This window comes from Limanda limanda, chromosome 12, assembly GCF_963576545.1.
Source record: "Limanda limanda chromosome 12, fLimLim1.1, whole genome shotgun sequence".
Classification (NCBI taxonomy): domain Eukaryota; kingdom Metazoa; phylum Chordata; class Actinopteri; order Pleuronectiformes; family Pleuronectidae; genus Limanda; species Limanda limanda.
This window is the reverse complement of record NC_083647.1, coordinates 663,604-684,203: the sequence shown is the minus strand read 5'-3', so window position 1 is coordinate 684,203 and position 20,600 is coordinate 663,604. Positions and strand designations below refer to the sequence as shown.

General features: G+C 42.2%; 1 pseudogene; it reads right to left on the bottom strand.

The window, feature by feature from the left end:
• LOC133015653 (uncharacterized protein K02A2.6-like) overlaps positions 1-17,795 on the bottom strand; it is an 85,045-nt pseudogene extending 67,250 nt beyond the window's left edge.
• Positions 17,796-20,600: the final 2,805 nt, after the last annotated feature.

Here is a 20,600-nt window from a genome sequence, read left to right as displayed (position 1 = left end):
GTAAATGAAACGAAAAGAAAGGGAGAGAAGAGGCTGTCGGTGGTGTGCCAGGGCACAGAGAGACAGTCAAAGCAGAAAGATGGACAGAATGCCATGTTGGTTGATGACTGCTGATCTCCTCTCCCTCACCCCCCGACAGCCTCTGACACCATTGAAATGTGGCTTCTCTGTCCCTAATGACCACATGGCTGAATGTGGTGGAGGTGAAAGGGACTGGGGGAGGGGTGGGATGGGGGTGGTTGTCTGATGAGGCCGAGGAGGAAGGATCAGTGAGACAGAGAGGAAGCGGATGGGAAGGATTTACTTCATTATGCATCAAATTAGAAAAAATCATAATTTATCATTACACCCATGAAAAAATAAAACAAAAACATCACAGCAAGCTAGGACAGGGAAGAAAAAAAAAAGTTAAAAAAAATCGTCAGAGCCTCAGCAGCAGCCGATAGGCAAAATTAATATGCAAATATATGCAAGAAATTAAAAAGCAGAATTACACAGGCAAATGAGGTAGCTACACTTGAATTGTTAGGATTATGAATAATTACTGTGAATTTCCTGCTCCTAATATAACTTGTTTTTTGATAAACAAAGACTTAATTATCGAGATGCGCTGGAGAATTTCCGCGGCACTCATTAATCTTGCAGAAAAAACAAGTCCCCGGTGGCCGCCTGTAATGAAGAGAGCGTGCCCTGAATCGGTGTTAGGATCAGAGCCACGGGGCGCCAGGCGAGCCAACACCAGACGCCGCCCTGCCACTGTCCCTCGCCATACCCAGGAGGGTCATAACTTCTTCCGCTAAGTATCAAAGGGACTTATTTATGCTGGCAACACAGCCATAAGTCCAATTTGATGAGGCCTGAGGCTGGGGAGGGAGGGAGGGGAGTGGGTGATGCAGAGAGGATGAGGGAGGTAGAGGATAGAAGAGGGTATCTGTTGATGCGCTCTGGAAATGACACTTTTGTCGCTGCAACCCCTCCTCTCCTCTCCCCTCCCTTGTTCCCTCTTACTCTCACTGTTTGCTATCCTCTGATACAGACATGGAGCCTGAGGTGTTTTGGCAGTGCTGCCCTCTACAGGGGGCAGGGGGCATTCAGGGGCAGTCCAGTGCTTTGTGTGTCTGAGTGTGTGTGCTCCTGCACTTCTATCCTTAATATGTTGAGGCAGAACTAAAAGTTGTCTGCTCAGAATTTTTTTTAAGAAATGTTCTGATCCTTTACGTAACAAAGATTCTACATCAAATAACCTACAGTGGAATTGTTTCCAGAGCCAAAGTAAGCAGTAATGTCGGCACATTTACATTAAAATACAATTTACTAGTGTAATCAATGGTAGTGGAGCTCAGCACAAGTACTGTATACTGTATACTGTTTAAAAGATAATTTTACGATATCTTAAAACCTAATGAGTAACTAAAGCTGTGACATAAATATAGTTAATTGTGATCTACAATCTACCTCTAAGGTCAAGAAAAGATATAGGTGGGCAGACTTAGCAGACCTTACTGGCAAAAATAACAAGAAATAAATAACTGCATGAAATAACGTTAACACAAAGGAAACTTATGGTGTTTAATTCACACTTACACACTCATCAGTTGTGACACACTACAAACACATTTGGGATCTGAATCTTACAGCACTGGTAAAATACAGCTTAATTAATTCAAATAGAAAATAACATGGTGTGAGGTGTAAAATTAACATGTAAAGCTGAGTAAATCAGACACTCTTTGCCACAGATGTTTACAGTACTTAAAAGTTATTGGTTACTTTTCATAGAGGTCCAGACTGCAGAATCATAACAGCTGTTAGAGAACTGTAGTGCTATAACAAGTACACAATTCAACTCGGAAATCATGGGCTGTAAAAATGAAATTTCTGGTTTTAAAATAAGACCATGACACTCATGACAATGATAATTAACGTGTTCACATCATATCAGAGTTTCAGTAATTACCAGTTTCACACTTGTAAAGCTTTTATGTCTCCATGTGAGTTGTTATTACTCCTGGGAAAATCAAAATGTTCTGGGTGTAAAAAACACACCAGTGGCAAGTAATAAAATGTGAGAGATTCAGTGGGTGAATGTAAAACTGTACTGTAAAGCCCTTTGAATGGTCACCAAGACTAGAAAAGTGCTATGGAAATACAAACCATTTATATTTTAGACATCTGAAGAAGGGCCTGTTCCTGGAGCGTTATCCACCTAAGAGAAAAAGTTTTGAACAGGAGTGGTAAGTTTGCACAAGCCCTAGACTGGGAAAAGCTGGTGGATGTAGGCCAGCGGCTTACAGTCCAATCACAGGTTGTCACTACCACCTTAAGAGCAGGCCTGGTACTCTGGTCCAACAACGTGCGTCTTGTCCACTTCGTAGAATTGACTGTACCCTGGGAGGAGCTGTTGACAAAGCGAATGACAGGAAAAGCTTGCTGTATGCAGACATGGCATTTGAGGCAGAGCAACATGGCTGGGAAGCAATAGTTTGCCCTGTGGAGGTTGACTGCAGGGGTTTTATTGTAACATCCACCATCAGGTTGCTCAGAGAGCTAGGAATCTTTGACAAACCCTGCGCCAGACTATAAAGGAAAGATCATGGACTACAGAACCCTGCAGCCAATAGCTCTGGATCAGGAGGAAAGACTCCAAATGTTAGGGACACACTCAGGTCTGATCAACCTGTGGTGGGCCTGCCTTAGAAGAGGGTGTATTGTGGTTAAAAGGCTGAAACCCCTGTTGATCCTAAGGCACACAACTGATTAACAACCGTGGTGGTCGCTAACATCCGGTTACATCAAGTGGTGATTGGCAGTTATAACAACTTCCTGTTTCATGGCAAATTCTTGAAATTTGACACCATGCCACAGACTGCCATTCAATGTAAACTGACAGTTTTCACAAGAATTCATCATATATATCTTGAGGGCCCTTCTCACAAAGTTTGACATTGTTGTGGTCAATGGACTAGAAGCAGTACATCAAAGTGATAAACATGTAAAAATCAAGACATTTGTGTAGTTTATTTGTGTAGATGTTGTCAGGTTGAGAACTTTGGAGTAGACTTCCTACAAAACTAAAACTTCCTTAAACATCCTGTTTTCATTGTGAGTCATTTAACTTTGATGCCACATCATGGTCACACTTTGTGACGAAAACTCACGCTTTTAACAACAACATCTCCAAGGGGTTAAGATGACTCTCCAGTGGTCGGGGCTTGCGCCCTAATTATTAATTATTATTAATCTAAATCTAACTTATGTTCGACACCTGTTCATTCAGTACACTGTAAAACCTAACAGTACATCTTACTAAATGAAGTAAGTTACAATAACTTAATTCTCAAAATTGCCGATATCAATGATTGGTCGTATAAATCTTATTAAAATGTCTATTATACCCAAATTTATATATCTTTTCCAAGCACTCCCGCTTCCATTACCAAGTAACTTTTATAAAACAACTGATAGTATATTTAGCCAGTTCATTTGGAACAATAAAAAGGGTAGAATCCGGCTCAAGTTATTATATTTACCCTATGAAAGGGGAGGACTTCGGGTCCCAAACCTGAAATGGTATTATTGGGCTACTCAATTAAGTTCTGCAATGTACTATTTTTCTTCATCCACACCACCTGCTTGGGTAAATATTGAACAAAAATCAGTGTCAGATTTGCCCATAAAGCAGTATTTATATTCCTCAGATATCAAGACACTGAAAAAACAGACAAGAAACCCTTTTGTTAAAAATACAATATCAGTGTGGTATGCAGCACATAACTTTGTTGATGAAACATTAACTTTGTCACATTTTACTCCTATCTGGGGCAACAGACAATTCAAACCTGGTAGATTGGATGGAGGATTCAAATTATGGGCAGAGTAAGGAATTAGTATAATAAGAAGTTTTATAGAATCAAAATCTGAGACACTCATGGCCATACCTCCGCTATCGATTATTGAGAAAACGGTGATTAATAATTTGAATGGTAAAAAACATATATCTAGATTCTATAACCTTTTAGCGGAGTACTCAACAGAATCAGCATCAGATAAATTAAATGCGTGGAGAACAGACACACATGAAAATATTAGTGAAGAATATTGGGGAAGAGCATGTTTAAAAGCGCAAAAGAATTAAATTAACACAAGGTTAAAATTGATCCAGTATAAGTGGTTAATGAGGGTTTATATAACCCCTGCAAAACTCCACCATATCTCCCCTAACATCCCGGATGTTTGTGTTAAATGTCTGACTGAAAAGGGAACTTTGATTCACTGCCTATGGGAATGCTCTAGGATTTTGGTATTTTGGGAAAATGTAGTTAAATGTTTATCACGGATGGTTAAGTGTAACATTCCTTTGACGTCAACAATCTGTATACTTGGAATATACCCCAAGGACTCCATCAGAACAACAAAGCAATCGAAGATGGTTGACTTTGGACTTCTCCATGCAAGGAGAGTGATTGCACTATATTGGAAAAATGTAGAACCACCATCACTGGCAATATGGAAGAGGGAGTTGATGACTTGTCTTGGACTGGAGAGATTGACATACATTGTTAAAGGTAAACAGGAGGAGTTTGCTTGTATTTGGGAATCATTTATGTCATTTTTGACCAATGAAACGGATAACACTGACTGAACAACAGGTTGTGAAATGATCCTGCCTTTTTTTTTTTTTTTTTCTTATTTTTCTTTTTATTTATTTATTTATTTTATTTTTTACTCCATTAGTTTTATGTCTGTTGTCCATTTTATTTTTATTTTTTTGTCTGTGTGAATGAGTGGCTGTTTGAGGGGATATAAATGAAAATGTTTGTAAATTCTGCATAAAGTTTGATATGCACTTGAAACTTCAATAAAAAATATTGTTAAAAAAAAAAAAAAAGGTAATGGTCCACACAGCAATCATATTATATGGTTTGTAAAAGTACACTCAGCTACACTGGACATGTATTCCCTTTTCAGGATGAGATGGAGGCAACCCAGGAGGGAGCAGTGGCTCTGGTTGCAGTGGTGGATGAAGCGGAGGTGCCTGCAGGAGTTCCCTTTGAAACTCATCATGTGTCGATCGTTCTCGAAGATCAAGTTGTATTGTCTCACAGATCTTGGACTGATTCACTGGTAATTTTGTGTGGACTGATCAATGCTCTACATTTGAGGTACCCTGAGAAGCTGAGTGGCTTCTTTGAGTTCATCCAGGTTGTCCTGTTAAATCTTGATGATGGGAGAAAGCAGCTCAAAGCTAAGTTGCAGTCCTTGAGAAATGAGATTGAGTAGGTTGTCAGTAGCTTATAATGTTGAATGTCAGCATCGTTTTTTGCTTGCATGCCAAATACTGGTAGCTAATGACATGTATATAGAGTAAACTATGGCACCTCTGATTTTTGTGTTAAAATAGATCCTATTCTTGGATTGCTTCTGTGGTGTTCTCACTTATCTTCTTTACCACATGGAAATATTTTTAATTTATATTTATATTATTTTTATATGAGCCTCATTTCATTGTTATTTCCAGCATATAAATGTTAATGTATACAACATTTAATTCAACAGCTTCATTGTAAAACAATATTGGCACAGAATCCAAGGGTATCCAAATGTTGACGTTAAAAATGTTTTCTTTTTTCAGTTACTGACACTTTGGGTGAACTATACCTTTAAACTGTTTACTTAAAATTTGCCCTGCTTTATGTTATACAGTTCATCGTTATTGGCATAATAATGTGCTTAGTCTGCTGTAGCCTTTAAGATTGCATATGTGAAAAATCTGAGAGATATTTCTTTGAATTTCAGTAGCTGGTTGCATTGAAATGTGAACAACAAAATAAATTGCTCAAACTGAGTCATGTGGGTGTTATTATTTTTAGTTAATAGAGTTTAAAATGTTTAAGGCAATCAGTTTCATCAAATGAACTGAGTAGCCATAATAAAGTTTTAAGTTATCACAACTACAATGTAATCATTTTCATCATGGAAGACAACTAAGTAAATTGAACTTAAGTGGTAACATTTGTATAAAGAAGGTTAATTTAAGTTAGTCTTACTTAATTCACTTACATTCTGTCAACACATTGTAAATAAGTTTGTGTAAATACTGCATATGAGTATAGAATACTAAATAGATTTAAGGTCAGGTAACTTATAGGGATCGGCAATATTAACTTTAGTTTCTCAAGTTGCCTCATCAATAAATATTTGAGTTACTTTTGCTTAAATCAAATAATTTGTAAACCTTAAATTGTTTGAGTTAATAAACTTAAATGGTTCAAGGCAATCAGTTTCAGCAAACAGTTTGAGTTGACCTAACTTGTCAGGTTTTACAGTGTAGCAACCTCTATAACATTGTGTGCTGGATAGTGATGTAAATTGTCAAAGATGCAATATTTTTGTGCTAGTGATGTTAAAATTTGATACAGTGGATATATTTAGTGTCAGCGGAAGGGAAGAAGTGAGAAGAAAGATATAAAGCTCCGAGGGTCTAGGGTCCAGATGGCAGCAACTCAGCCTGGAAGAAGCACTTACTCTACAGGGAAATCAGTCATGTCTCCAACGTCATCTCCAACTCATTCATGGAACTGCAGACAGACAGACAGACAGACAGAGGCAGATGGAACAATACACCATCTGAAATATACAAAGACAAAAACAAATTAATGACCTGACATAAACATAGATGAATTTTAGAGAATGTTTTATGAATTACATACTGTAAAGCTACAGCCCTGTTTGAATTTAGAGGACTTCATTACCCAGAAAACCTGCATGATGGCATCATCTTAGGCAGTATTCTGAGTTTAACCAAGCTGTCATTGGATGATTTTTTCCACAGCTTGTCATTTTACCTGACAAAGTAGAAAACATTATAATCATAATTACTGTGTGTATTTTATGGCGATTTTGAAATCTTCATAAAATGTATTGGATATGGATAATGGATATTCCCATGTTCTCCCATTATATCAGTGTGGAAGCTAAAGTAGAGACACTGCACCCCAGACTGGAGGCCAGTGTGGACACATTTTAGTCCCGTGGTAACCACAAAACTCTAAAGATAAACATTTGACAAATCAAACACAAAAAAAAGTAATACAATATGATTAAATATAAAAAATATATTACATACATTTCAGAAGTTGAACATTCAGAGAGAGCCACATGTGAGGGAGGACAGACACAAGTCAGAACATTCTGAAAAGACAGTGCCTAAAATACATTAGTTGTGTAGCAATGTCTGAAGTATTAATACAAAAGAAAATGTCTGACAGAGATGAAGGGAGCAGTTTAGTAACAGTAGAGGTACTGCCAATAATAGTATATGTAGGCATATTGTATATCAAAGCAATCTAGCCATAATCATAATGCTCTATCAACTGCCACCACAATTGCGATCCACAATCCACCACCATAATCCACGATCAGCTGCCATTATGATCCACGAACCACTATCACAGTTATGAAACTGGCTGTTTGTGTGTCGCAGATTCGCAGTTGTCTGATGTTCATGTAGCCAAAGGTTTAATTCGCCTTTACTGAGAACTCATAGTAAAATAAGAACAATGTGGTCTTGAACCAGGACGACATGTCCATTGTTTTTCTACATCGAGTTAAGTCTCGCTCCAAAAAAACAACCCCTTCAGTTGGTTACCCTTCACAATATAAGTCTGTAATGGAAATCTAGAAAATGGGGGGGGGGGGGGTGAGCGAGCAAGAGAGAGGGAGAGAGAAAGAGAGAGAGAGACCTTATTGCCCTGCACCTGAAGTTTTTACAATAACTTTTCATATAAAGACAACCTTTGTGATGTTTCTGGTGTGATCAGGGCTAGGGAGATTTCATTTCATATTGTGCAGAATTAAGCAAATCAGATCCTTGTTACACTACATTGGGTATGTACTGTTCATTAGTAATTACCCTAACAGACACTACAGATTCATTTGTACAGTTGAAAAAATTCAAATATGCATGAGGGATGCAAGTTTACAAAACATGATCGCTCATTAGTGCTTATACATGCATCATTATAGCTATGTTATAGTTATTGATTGTAGTGTGGATGGCCATAAAATCAGATTCCAAATTAGGGACTTAAACGGCTCCACCTGAGTTTACCACTGCTGGATATGGTTGGGGCATTCTCTTATTATAGTCTATTATCAACTCTACCTTTAAAGATGATGTACTTTTACTCCTATTTTCATCAAGTGCCATCGTCAAGTCAATAATTTCCGTTTTGCAGTTCTTTGATTTATGTCCAATTACCTGGAAATCTTTCTCATTTTTATTACATTGCCTTTACAGTAACTTGAAAAGTAACTCAGATTTTGAGAAGTTTTTGCAAGTTTAAGAGAATGTTTATATGTATTTTAGATGGTTTAGTGCTGAGTCTTTGCAAGGTTTAACCTCTGTCGTCATCACATGTGCTGTCACTGGGCTGTTCTGTGTAGTTTCCTGCTATAATCACTCTCACAGGTAATTTCCACTAGCAGTTCACAGGTGTATGGGGGTGGGGCTTAGGATAACAAAGAGAGGTGAATTGTTTGTTGGAGATAGGTGATTTTTTTTAAGAAGCAATAGGGAAGAGAAAGGATATTAGCTTCATTTTTATGGTGATACCTTAACCACGAGGAATAGGAGCAGGGGTCTTCAATGTTTTTTAGGCCAAGGACCCCCAAACTTATGGAGCAGGGACCCCTACTATATATATTGTATAAAATTGCGTTTTTATACACAATTTTAAGAGGTCCTCCTCTTTGTGTACAGGATAGTGATGGGAAGTTGTAACTTTAGACATCCCTGCAGCAGTCTATCGTTTGACAGTCACCAGAGTGGTTAGCTTGTAGCTTCTCGTAGCTAATATTAATGGGAGAAAAAGTCAGCACACCTTCGTCTCTTTGGTCTGTGAACTCAAGAGACCGTTCATTCTGCGCATGCGCACAACAGCATCCCAGTGCAGGCAGGCACAACATGGTCTAATGTGACATCACTGCATGGGCTATTAAACATGGCATTGCTACTCATATTATGAAATATGCTCAACAGAAGTTCGGATCATTTTACCGACTCGGTTCTTTGAATCTCGTAAAGTAAAATGAACGAATGCATGACATTTCTGCATTAAAATAATGTATCATGACAGTTTGGATGATTTGAAATGGTAATTTATTATCACACTAGCATTTAATTATCATGGCAAACAATTACGCTGCACTGAACTGTAAGTAAAGTACAAAAAAGTTAAAATAACGAAACCTGTAATTATTACTTGTGAATGAATATCATTCACGTCTTACTAAACCAAGTCACGCGAAAGTGAACGAGGTAAACAAATCCTTTCTGTTTCCTCTTCTGAGCCTATGCATGTCTAATGAAAAATGATCCATAGATCCGTATCCGAAGACCAAGTCAAAATGAACGAATCATTTCTGTTTCCTCTAGCTGCCAGTACTGAGCTTATGCAGGTCACGTGAAAAATTTGCGTCGTTTGCCCCACCTCGACTTGTTTATTAAAAAGGCACAATGAGTCGTGTATGGAAGTACTTTGCGTTTGACGCCGGGTTTACACCGGACACGGAAGCAACACCGCCGCGCCGTTCTAATCCTAAGCGCGCCGGTGCTTGGTTATTTACACGCACAAAGGTTTAACATGGGAGTGGATGGGAGCCAGCTGTTATTTAAGGCTTGTTGCTGCGCTTACGCGTCGCTTTGGTGTCGCTTCAGCATCCGGTGTAAACCCGGTGTGAGGCAGATGTATCATTTAATGCATAACGTGTCTCACAACAAAGCGTCACTCACATGCGTCCACAACTACTGTATAACCCTCAGCATATGTGCAAGCACATTGAACTACCGTATATGACATTAACAACATCCAAAGAATGCACTTTTTTTTTACCGTGGTATCGAAATTGGCATCGAGAGTCGTGTTATTTTACTGGTATTGGCACCGACTACTGAATTTTTGGTATCGTGACACCCCTAGTACACGAGGCTTGGAGGGACAGGTCTAGGCTAGTCTGGTGCTGTGAGTGAACCGTTTCCCAGCTTGATAGGGCTGTGTGTTGCTGAATGTGTGCATTGCTGACTGAAAGAAAACGTCTTCTGCCTCCATTTATCCGTTCGCTACAATATGTTGGATTCATGTTAATGTGTATTTAAAGACATTTCAATTTGTGGAAAAAAATATTTAAATAACTTAAAGATTAAAAATTGTCTGATCAACTACAAATTCCGACCCCCTGTTGAAGACCTCTTAATTAGAGAACACAGTGTGCGTGAAGGACCATAACCACTGTCAACACTGATTCTGTTTTTGTTTTTGCATTTTGAAGGGAGGACCTTTACAGTTTTTTATCTTCCGTGGACTGAGCGAGCTGCCTAAGGAGTTTGTTTTCCCTTGGATTTATCTAACGTACATTTAAGGACCTTAAGTTTGGGGGAAGTTTCTTGATAAATTGGTGTGTTGGCACACATTTGAGTTTCTGTTTAATACTTTACAGTTAGCTGAGTTTAAAGTCCCCTGACACCAAAATGTTTCACTTAACCAGGCCTTGATAAATAGTGTCACAATAGCTCCTGAATCGTGATAGAAACTAGACATAAAACTTAAGCTGATTGCTACACTTGTTATGACTCATATTGTGTGTATGTGTGTGTTTATGTTGTTTTGTGTTGTTGTTCTTCCTCCCTGTCTGTCGGTGGTGCTGTTCCACTGCTCTGTATTTTATCCTGTGTCTGAGTTTTTATGTCCCACTGGTGATTATAGGATAGGCTGATGGAGCTAACTTTAAAAAGTGATGTGCCAATAACGATCTTGGCCTTCGATTTTACAAGAGTTGCAAAGCTCAAATAAAAACAGAGCATTATGAGTTGTTGACTCAGGCTCAATAAGATCCATGCAATGTAAGCCATGAAGTGTCCACACTCCACACAGCAAGTTAACCAGCCATTTATTACATCAAACCACAGCAAGGGTCTGTGATATTCAACTCATTTATAGAGTTAGGAGCAATACGGGTGTAGCCGATGCAGTGGATCTTGTCAATATTTCATGTTGAGACCAATTTAATATATTACATTCTCTCTATGTGCTCTTTGAGCCAGTGTAGTCATCAGCCTCCTCTCTGAATATATTTGCTTTGTGAGCTCTCACCATGTTCCAGAGCCGCCATCTCAATAGATGCACCGTATGAATGTGTGTGTGAATGGCCATAAACTGTTCTGTAAAGTGTTTGACTGATCAAGTAGAAAAGCCAACTGTAATAAATTGAGCTCTGTGTCTAAATATCATACATATTGAAATCAATGGCCTTAATGTGGAAATGAAACATGACTTAAAAAAGGGATTCCGACACTGAAAATCTGTATAGGTTTTGACAGTGAAGCTGAATTAAAAAAATCTTCTAAAATACCTATTCACTGACGACATCCCTAGCTTGTTAACATGCTGTCAAAATGTGTAGTTCAAAGCAAATACAAGAGAAGCATTGTATTGAGAAATTTTGCTGCCGTTCAATGGTTGTATTAGCACAAGTACATGACCCACCCATGCCACCTCTCCAACCAACCAACCAAATGACGTAGCCAGTGACGTAATATCAATATGGCAGCGAGCAAAAGCCCAAGTCAATTGCAACAATGAATGTATTATAATTTAAAGCATAATCATTTTACAACTATTTATTTTCCGACAATGAATTACTACAAACTTAAGTCTGTGCATAACATAGAAAAGGAATAGACTGTCTCACATCCACTTTAACCCTCTTGCTTTTTAATATTAAGGATTTTGTACTGTAGGAAAAGTGATTTTGCTGTTTTTTAACATGGTCCCTGAAATTAAACATTGTCAATCTTGTCTCCAGTTTGCCCTGGACCTTTTGTCACGAATCCTTGCCCTCTGTAAATCTGCAAAAAAAATTAAAATTGTACTATTTAATATTGTAAATATTGTAAATCTTTAGTGGGACTGTTTACAACAAATTCTTACAACAAATGTTTCGTCATTTTCAAACAGCCCTCACATTACATTACATTTCATTTAGCGGACTCTTTTATCCAAAGCGGCTTACAATAGTAGTGCAATAGTGCATTCAACCATGAGGCTCAAGAAAGTACAATTTTCTTCAAGAAAGACAAATTACAAAGCTCTTTAAGTAAGTGCCATTTAAGTGCTACACATTTTTTTGTTTAAACTAAAGTTTTTTCTAAATATATTTTATATATTTATATATGTCTTTTTTTTTATTCAAGTTATAGTCAGAAGAGATGTGTTTTTAGTTTGCGACAGCAGATGTATAGACTTTCTGCTGTCCTGATGTCATTGGGGAGCTCATTCCACCATCTAGGAGCCAGAAAAACAGTTGTGATTTTGTTGAGTGTATATCAATCAATCAATCAATCAAATGTTATTTGTATAGCCCATATTCACAAATCCCAATTTGTCTCATAGGGCTTTAACAGTGTGAGACATCCTCTTTACTTAACCCTCAACAAGAGTAAGGAAAAACTACTAAAAACCCTTTTTACAGGGGTCCATCCAACGTGGAATCCGGGGCAGGGACTGGAAACAGGGGAAAAGATCCTGACTGTGGGGAACTTGACAAGGACACCGGCACCTCAGAGGGACATTGGGGAGAAGATCGAACAGTGTCCCTGACGCCCTGTGCTCCAGTCTCTACTCGCAGTGGGGTCGCCGTGCCCCGATAGGGAGCCAGTCTATCTCTGTGGAGGGCAACCTTCCTCTAAGGGCCCCATCCATTTGCTCTCCAGCATTGGGCACCTGCCTTTCTTCTTCCGTGGGTTGTACACCCAGACTAACTCGCTGGCTTTGAAATGCCGTCCTCTGGTGTGTACATTGTAGTTCCTCTTCTGCCTTGCCCCTGCACTCTGCAGCTGGCCCCTGGCAAACTTGTGAGCTGACTTCAGGCGGTCCTGTAATTTCCTGGCATATTCAGGCCCCGGAGGATCCACCGGGGTGTCCGGAGGTCTGCCCATCATCATGTCAGCAGGAGTCCGGATTTTTCTGCCTAGCATGATAAGGATGGGGAGCAGGATGTGGAGTCTAGGGCAGCAGACCTGTATGCCATCAGCACGAGGGGAACATGGGTGTCCCAGTCCTTTTGGTGTTTAGCCGTCACTATGGCAAGTTGTTGCGCCAGTGTGCGGTTGAATCGCTCGACCAAGCCGTCGCTCTGCGGGTGGAGAGGTGTGGTGCGTGTCTTATGGGAGCCCAGCTTTTCGCACATGGTTGCGAACAAACGGGACTCAAAGTTCCTGCCCTGGTCGGTGTGGATGACCTCAGGTGCCCCGAACCGGCTGAACATTCCTTCCACCAAAGCATCTACGATGGTCTCCGCTTCCTGGTCAGGCAGGCTGTATGCGTCTGGCCACTTGGTGTCCATGACGGTGAGGACATAACGGTTACCCCTTTCTGAGCGAGGGAATGGCCCCAGAACATCGACCCCGATTCTCTCCATGGGACCCCCTGTTGGAAACTGTCGGAGTTCCTCATTGGATCTGTCTGTGGGGCCTTTGCGTGCGGTGCAGCTGTCGCAGCAGCGACAATAGTCCTCCACATCTCGCCTGTGTTGGCCCCAGTAGAATCCCTGTCGGAGCCGGCGCAGAGTCTTAGAAATCCCAAAGGGACCAGATCCAGGAGCTCCATTTACCGCCCGGAGCACAGTCTCCTTCAGAGCCCCTGGAACCACCACCTGCCACTGTGTCTCTCCTGTAGCCGGTTCCTTCCACCCCCTTTGTAGAACACCATTACACAGGCGCAGGGTTTCAAACACTGACCATGGTCCTTTTGTACAGTATATATAGTATACATTATAACATAATATACATTTATATATGATAGTAATTATACCAATATAAAAGCAGTATATATAATGGCAGCAACAGTATATATAATAATAATAGTAATAGTGATATAATAATAGTAATTATAACATGTACACATGTATAAATATGTGTATATAGACTTATGTTTACAAAGAATATACAGAGAGTATGATATAATATATGATATATAGTAGAGGTATGAATATAAGTATTTGACTATACAATAGGTAATATACACCGCGTTCCACATTATTATGCAAATTGGATATAAGGGTCAAAAACATTCATTTTTTAGTTTTTGAATTAAACTCATGGATGGTATTGTGTCTCAGGGCTATTTGGATGATTGAAATCAATCTCAGACACCTGTGATAATTAGTTTGCCAGGTGAGCCCAATCAAAGGAAAACTACTTAAGAAGGATGGTCCACATTATTAAGCAAGCTACATGTTTCAGGCAAAATAGGGAAGAAAAAGGATCTCTCTGCTGCTGAAAAGCAGCAAATAGTGCAATTCCTTGGTCAAGGTATCACAACATTGGATATTTCCAAAAGAATTGCGCGTGATCATCGGACGGTGAAGAAATTTGTCACTGATTCACAGCACAAGCGGGTTCGTTCAGACAAAGGCAAAATAAGGAAGATTTCTGCCAAACAAATGCGTAGGGTTATGAGGGCAGCCACTAAAATGCCATTGAATAGCAGCAAACAGGTGTTTGAAGCCGCTGGTGCCTCTGGAGTCTTGTAAACTTCAAGATGAAGGATGCTCAAGAGGTTTGCAAGAGTCCTTAAACCTGTTATTCGTTCCTCTAAACCAAGCTCACAAGCAAAAAAGGTTGCAGTGGGCTCAGGACTACATGTCTAAGTTCCAAACTGTTTTGTTTACGGATGAGTGCCGTGCCACCCTTGATGGTCCTGATGGATGGAGTAGAGGATGGTTGGTGAATGGCCACCATGTCCCAACAAGGCTGAGACGTCAACAAGGAGGTGGCGGAGTCATGTTTTGGGCCGGAATCATGGGGAGAGAGCTGGTAGGCCCCTTCAGGGTCCCTGACGGTGTGAAAATGACCCCGGCAAAGTACGTAGAGTTTCTGACTGACCACTTTCTTCCGTGGTACAAAAAGAAGAACCGTGCCTTCCAAAGCAAAATCATATTCATGCATGACAATGCACCATCTCATGCTGCAAAGAATACCTCTGGGGCATTGGCTGCTATGGGCATAAAAGGAGAGAAACTCATGGTGTGGCCCCCATCTTCCCCTGACCTTTACCCTATTGAGAACATTTGGAGCATCATCAAGCAAAATATCTATGTGGGTGGAAGGCAGTTCACATCCAAGCATGTGCTCTGGGAGGCTATTATGGCATCCTGCAAAGACATTAAAGCAGAAACTATCAAAGAACTCACAAGTTCAATGGATGCAAGAATTGTGAAGGTGATATCAAAGAAGGGGTCCTATGTTGACATGTAACTTGACCTGTTAAGATGTTTTTGATTAAAACCTTTTTTTGATTTCAGTAAATATGACCTCTTAATGCTGCAAATTCAACAAATGACAATTTTTAGTTCTTTACAACCTATAAAATATCTTGAAACTCAGAAACTCAGAGACTCTGCATAATAATTTGGAACACTGAATTTTGAGTTTTTTATTTTTGAAAAAAATACTGTTATCATTGGGAGTTTTGTTCAATAAAATTTGAATTATACTCTAACAGTTGATGAATTGAAAAATATACTGACTGGCTGTGCATTACTATTTAGGAAAATCTGAGCAAAGTGTAATCTGCATAATAATGTGGAACGCGGTGTAATATACTATGAGTGTAAGAATATGTAGACAGAGTGTGCAAAAGACAATATTATTGTATAAAATGATATATAATATCAATATGGTTTATATGAACACATATCACATATGATGTGAAGTAAGTGTATATGGAGCGGAGTGTTGTACAGGGTACACAGTGCAGGAGACAGGTTTAGTGCAGTTCTGTGATGGTGGCTCTGACAGAGGGGGAGGAGTTGTACAGTCTTATTGCGGTTGGGAGGAACGATTTCCTGTATCGTTCCCTAGAGCAGCGGGGTTGAATGAGTCTGTGGCTGAAGCTGCTCCTTAGCTTGTCCAGTGTTTTGTGGAGGGGGTGAGAGGAATTGTCCATGATTGCCAGCAGTTTTGCCAGCATCCTGTCCTCCACCACCTCCTCCAGGGTGACAAGCTTAGAGCCAACCACAGACTCTGCTTTCCTTATAAGTTTTTTCAGTCTGTTGGCGTCCTTTGCCTTGATGCCCGCACCCCAGGACACCACAGCAAAGAAGATGGTGCTCGCCACAACAGACTGGTAGAACATCTGCAGCATCTTGTTGCAGACATTGAAGGACCTGAGCCTCCACAGCCACTAGTCGCTGATCGGCAGACGGACCCCCAAGTCCCAGAGCTGCACATTTCACCTCAGTCTTTATGCATTCGCACTCCTGTGCCTCCCTTTTATCGCAGTAGAGGCAGCCGTCGCTGTGGCAGGGCCAACGGAAGAGTGCATCTGCGTTGTCATGCTGCGTACTTGGTCTGTGTACCACTGTTAAGTCATATGCCTGTAGTTCCTCGATCCAGCGTGCCAGCTGGCCTTCCAGCTCCTTGAAGGACATTAACCACTGTAAAGCGAAATGATTAGTCTGGACAGTGAAGTGGAGGCCCCCAAGATAATATTTGAAGTGCCGGATGGCGCTGACCACAGCGAGAAGTTCTCGCCTGGTGACACAGTAGTGAAGCTCAGCCTAGTTGAATGTCCTGCTGTAGTACGCCACCACTCTCTCTCCCCCAGGTGTCAACTGGGTCAATACAGCACCTGAGAACCGTGCCTCCAGCAGGGCTTCCTGCAGCGAAGTAAACGCTGTCTGACACTTTTCTGTCCATAAGTACGCCTCCCCTTTCTTGCCATGCAGGAAAACCCCTTCACGAACCTTCTGTAATAGGCCGAGGAAACTCTTTAGGTCCTGGATAGAACTGGAGGTGGGCCAGTTCTTCACTGCTTGTACTTTCTCTTCCATGGTGCCAACACCGCCCTCACCAACCCTGTGACCAAGGAAAGTCACTTCCTGTCTCATGAAGCAGCACTTCTGGGGATGCAGTTTCAGTCCTGCTGTTGCCAGCCTCTCCAACACCCGCTTGAGGGACCTGAGAGCAGACTCAAAGGATTCTCCGTGTCCCAGGATATCATCCAGATATACGACACACTCTCGGCGGGGAATATCAGCCAGCACCTTGTCCATCAGCCTCTCGAACGTTGGGGGGGCATTGCAGAGGCCAAATGGGAGAACCTTAAACTGCCACAAACCTCTGTTAGTGATGAAGGCAGCTTTGGGTCTGGCATCAGGGGCGAGGGGAACCTGCCAATATCCGCTGCGCAGATCCAGCAAGGAGAACCACGAAGACCCCGCCACTGCATCAAGGGCCTCATCAATGCGCGGAAGGGGATAGGAATCCTTTTTGGTCACTTTGTTTAGGGGCCTGAAGTCCACGCAGAATCGAAAGTCATCCTTCTGCTTTTTGGGGACCATGACTACTGGGGAGGCCCATGAGCTGGAGGAGCCTGTTGCAACTCCAGCAGAGTTTTGTCTGTGGCTACTTGTCTAGCCCGGGGAAGGCGTCGTGGTCTCATCCTAATGGGCTGTGCCTCACCAGTGTCGATGTCGTGTTCGATGAGATCAGTCCAACCAACATTGTTCTCTGACAAAGAAAAACAGTCCTTGAACTCCAGCAGAAGCTGTAGCAGTAGACTCTGTTCATTGTGGGTTAGTCCATCACAGTTGTTCTGCCAGACCCCACTCACCGCCAGTGCTCTCTCTTCTCCCTCAGGTTGTGTAGACGGGGCTGGTCGTAGATGCACGCCGGTGGTTGGCGGGGGGAAAGATGGCGCAGGCAGCGTCCCTGAGGGACTGTAGCACCCAGGCATGCCTGTCCCGGTCTCAGTTGAGCCCTGTTGTAATGGTGTGAGTCAGAAGACAGCCTGGCTGGGGTGGTCGCCGATACATCTGGATAGTGTGTCCAGCTGGAGAAGTGAGGGTCCCCCTCCTTGTACTAATGATACAGTCCAATGCCCCAAGAACATCCAGCCCCAGTATGCAATCTTCGAGGTTCGCAACCCACACTGGACAGCAGGCAAACCTTTTCCCCAACCCGAGTCACTACTGTTTCCCCCACCATAGGTGTTCGCTCCCCGGTGACTGTCTGAAGTTTCACCATGGTGGGGAGAATATTTGCTTTATTCTTTACCATCGCTGGTTTCACCAGCGTCGCCGAAGAGCCTGTGTCCACAAGCGCAAAAAACACATCTTCCCCTCAATAGTCAATGGTGCATACCAGCAGTTTCCAATCCACGGTTGGCCCAGCATGATGAGCCGTTCCAGCTGGCCGTCAACCTCATCTGCTGATGGTAGCACTTCCACCTGATTAGTGCAGCTTAATGTCTTTTTATTTGAAGGGGACCGGGAAACAGAAGCAGGGGTCCACATCGTCTCGATTATGCGGTCCCTGGCTCGTTTCCCTGGCGAGCTGGGCTGCGAGGGCATTGTCGAACCAGCTGGCCAGGCTGTCCACATCCCCAGCAGACCCTTGAATGAGGTCTTGGGGACCGCTCCTCTCGCAGTCGAAACTGCCCCTGACTGAAGCCAGCCCATCCAGCCATTCTCCGGGTCATTTCTCTCACCCCCTCTCTGTGTTCGGCCGCACTCCGTCCCTCGTCAGCGCTGTTATAATCCGGACGGTCGGCTTCCTTCTTGATCTTCTTTAAGCTCATCTTGCTAAAGTCAGTGTAGCGGAATCCGGAGGCGAACTTTTTACTTCTGACACCAATGTAGCGTCCCTGCTTACAGACGACACGAAATTCTTCTCGGTTTAGTAACTTTTATTATAGTTCACACGAACATGTCCACTTCTTCTTCTTACTCCTTCACTCCACACATCAACAACTCCCTCCGTCACTTTACTTCCTCATTAGCCCTCGATACCCAACAAAACCAGCAAATCAGAGCCTGACATCCCTACACAACCCCATCCTATTGGTCCAAACAGTCACATGTCCCACCCTGACCCCTTCACTGCCCCTCAGGATATCAGAACACTCCTTCAACACAGTGTTTTACTGAACATACGTCATAACGAAACATAACCCCAGTCCGTTACACTATATGATTGCAGCAGGACTGCTTGACATAGTCTATGGTCAGCAGCCAGCAAGATCATGATCCACCATCAAGATCGGATGCCACCATAGTCCACAGTCATTGTCCACTGCAGCCAGTTAGGATCCATCATCAGCTGCCACCTCGGCCGTGGTCCACCACCATTATCAGATGCCAACGTGACAAAGGATCCGCCATTCCCACTACGATCAGCCGGCATAACATAGAATCCACCAAACTGGATCCACAAATCGCAATCCATGATGATGTGGCCACAGCTGTGGCCCTGGATCTGCGGGCGATAAGGCACAGGGACTCCGGGGAAGGGGTCAAGTCAGAAACATGTATTGATGTGATATGAATTACTTTGATGTAATAAGGATGGAGAAGAGGAAGGAGAAGCTGGAAAGAGAAGCTCTGTGTGTCATGTGTCATAAATTCCCTTTGCACCATCAGGTGTTTTTGCCTCGTAATTAGTGATACAATGATACAGGCCGAACTTGAGGGTACAGTGAGGCTCAAGGTAAATCTGACTGGCTACTGGTTTGTATGACAGTACTATGAAAGCCATGTGGCCCACTCAGTAGATCACACATCAATACCTCTATGCCTTTTTGAACTAAACGCGTCCTATTTAAGAACATAGGTAAAGTTAGCTCTGCCGCACTTGTTAATGCATACAGCCAGTTGATGTTATCAACCTTCTAGAGGTTAACTAAGAGCAGGTCTAAGACAAGCCTGGACCAGCTCTAACTTTAAGCTTTATCAAAAAGAAAGGTTTTGAGTCTACTCTTAAACGTACAAATGGTGTCTGCTTCCCGAACTGAAAGCGAGAGATTATTCCACAGGAGAGGGGCTTGATGGCTGAAAGCTCTGGCTCCTACTCTACTTTTAGAGACTTTAGGAACGACAAGTAAGCCTGAATTTTGGGAGCGAAGTGCTCTAGTGGGTTGATAGGGTACTAACATCTCTTTAAGGTAAAATGGCGCCATATTATTTAGGGCTTTGAAGGTGAGAATTTTAAATTCTATTCTAGATTTAACTGGAAGCCAGTGTAGCGATGCTAATACTGGAGAAATGTGCTCTCTTTTCTTGGTTCTCGCAGTGAGGGAGCAACAAGCTGATTGGCAGATGCAGAGCGAACAGGCTGTGGTGTAAGGTCTGACCATGTCCTGGATGTAGACTGGACCTGATCTGTTCGCAGCACGGTACACAAGTACTAGGGTCTGGAAATGGATGCGGGCAGCCAATGGTAAGCAGTGAAGGGAGCAGAGTAGTGTGAGTGAATTTAGGTAGGTTAAAGACCAGTCTAGCTGCTGCATTCTGGATGAGCTGCAGAGGTCAGATAGCACTAGCAGGTAGACCAGCCAGGAGGGATTTACAATAGTCTAGGCGTGAGATGACCAGGGCCGTGACCAGAACCTGCGCCGCCTTCTTAGTAAGAAGGGGACGTATTCTCCTGAAGATGTGTAGCGTGTATCTCCAAGAACGTCTTGTAGCAGTAATGTTGGCAGTAAGGGAGAGTTGCCTGTCGAGTGTCACACCCAGGTTCCTAGCAATCTGGGTGGGGGCTAACA